Source organism: Oncorhynchus clarkii, chromosome 18, assembly GCF_045791955.1.
Source record: "Oncorhynchus clarkii lewisi isolate Uvic-CL-2024 chromosome 18, UVic_Ocla_1.0, whole genome shotgun sequence".
NCBI classification, from domain to species: Eukaryota; Metazoa; Chordata; class Actinopteri; order Salmoniformes; family Salmonidae; genus Oncorhynchus; species Oncorhynchus clarkii.
This window is the reverse complement of record NC_092164.1, coordinates 18,630,025-18,632,239: the sequence shown is the minus strand read 5'-3', so window position 1 is coordinate 18,632,239 and position 2,215 is coordinate 18,630,025.

Here is a 2,215-nt window from a genome sequence, read left to right as displayed (position 1 = left end):
TTATGAAAATAAATATGTTGCAGTTCATAGGGATGGTAAATGACTGTAGATAATGGATCCCATACTATGCAACATATATAACATTATTGATGAGACTGATTCAAGATTAACCCAGGTTATTGTTAGATAAAATACAGTGGACTCCCGAAGGAGAGATTTCATTAGTACAGAAAACATATGCTATGTTTAGCAGTGTTTTGGCTTTATCTAATCATTTGATGGTTTGTCTTTAAATAGTAGAAAGATGACAAGGGTATATGGCATCTGTTGTGAACCAGGATCATTGAGAGTATCGGGATAATTAAGTTGAACTATATAATTATCTTATAGATTACTAAATAGAAATGTTGAGTTCTATAAAATTCATTAGTGCAAACAGGGAGACAGTGAGACAGTCAGTCAATATTTGGAAACAGAAACCATATCTGGTACTGACAGTATTAGCTGCGGCATCAGGAAGCAGATGCGGATGCGAAAAAGGCCGGTTTTAAACCATTAAAGCAGCAGTTGTTAAAAGAGGAAGTTAAACATAGACATAACTATATTGAAGGATTGTCAGTCTAAGAGCACCAGTGAAAGAGTGGGGGCTCGTCCAGGATCCATGTGCAAATTTATTAGGTCAGTTAGACAACGACACAGGAGTAGGGGAATGGGACTTTACATGGAAGCATATAATGCAAAGAGAGGCTAACCTAGAAAAGACTAGTCAAAGAAAAAAGACAGCCGCAGTGCGAAGAGTGGACACCTCAGGTGGGTTGTCCTGGTTGTGGACCATCGTTGTGGTCCCCATCTGGTGGTCGACCCGGATAGGGTTTCTGCGAATGAAGTCCGCTCCATGGCTGGACAGCAGTTGTCCAGTTGGTGGTCGCTGTTGCAGTCCCCCCCTCTGGTGTTTGACCCGGGTAGGGTGTCTGCAAATGAAGAAGTCCGCTCCATGGCTTGGCAGCGGATGTCCAGATTGGGATCGCCGTTCCGGACCCGTCGTCTGGTCCTCCAGACTGGAAGATCTGGGCAGTAACTTAGGCAGATGTTAACAACGCACACACACTCATGAAATATATCATTACATTTCCTCCCAAATGAGCGGCGTTGTGGTTGTATGGGGAAGTTGTTTATGGCTCTATCACCGAAGAAAATGAAACAAAATGAATGAAAGCATAAACAAAACAAAATATAGTTATGCCCCCTTAATCATCTAATTGGACTGTATTCTATCTACGTCCAAGGTCTTGGCAAAATGACCCTATCATGGCATTGTCTAATGTCATATCTAGGGCTTTCCTAATTTGCGGGGTGTTGCTTAGGGTACTATCCTAAGTTGATAACTATATGATAAGTCTACAGCTGTAAGGCACTAGTTTTGGACAGTCAACAGGGATGACCTATTCGACTTCTGAGAAGAAAACTTGTGATTGCTGTAGCTGTAGAGTTAAAGGCCTCAAAATAAATGTTCAACTTTACTAAGGCTGGTATTTTGCTCGGACCCTTAAGTGATCCTAGCATAAATCCTAATTGGATGTTCCGTTGTGCATGTGAGTTCATGCTTACGCAAGCGCACATGTCAAGGGAAGGAGACCAAGTATCCTGGCAGATTACAACTTGAGAATGAGTCTGACTGAGAATGAGTCTGACGTACTCAGGTAATTTTCAGGTCAATGCCTGGAGGTCAGTCAGAATTGGTGTCGAGTAAGTCTGTAGTGGTTTTACAACCAGTCACTGTCTTCCACTATTGTAGTGGCAGTAGGTATGAAGAAGGATACTTCACAGCTATGTTATCCGCGGAGGAGCTAACCTCATGATGGAAGTACTCTAAGTATTAGACCAGTCGTACGTGGTGTGATCGTGATTCATGACTTCTAATAACTTTTCTCCTGAACGGAGGGTTCTATTTATTAGTGGCGTGTGTTAACCATTGGAAGAGTGCAATGGAGATTCCCTTCCCCATGTTGCACTCCGAGTGACTCCTATGTCGCTACTATCAACAGCAGTTTAACTTGTGAGGTTACTAATCCTCTTACTGAGTGTTGCTGGACTGACTGTAGTATTGGTACTGGTACTCAAGGGGTCCAGTTGTCCTACCGATTTATTCTGAAATGTTATCCTACAGGAATACATGATTAGAGCATTTTACTAGTTGTCTTGTAGTGACTACTACACATCAAATCAAATCAAATGTATTTATATAGCCCTTCGTACATCAGCTGATATCTCAAAG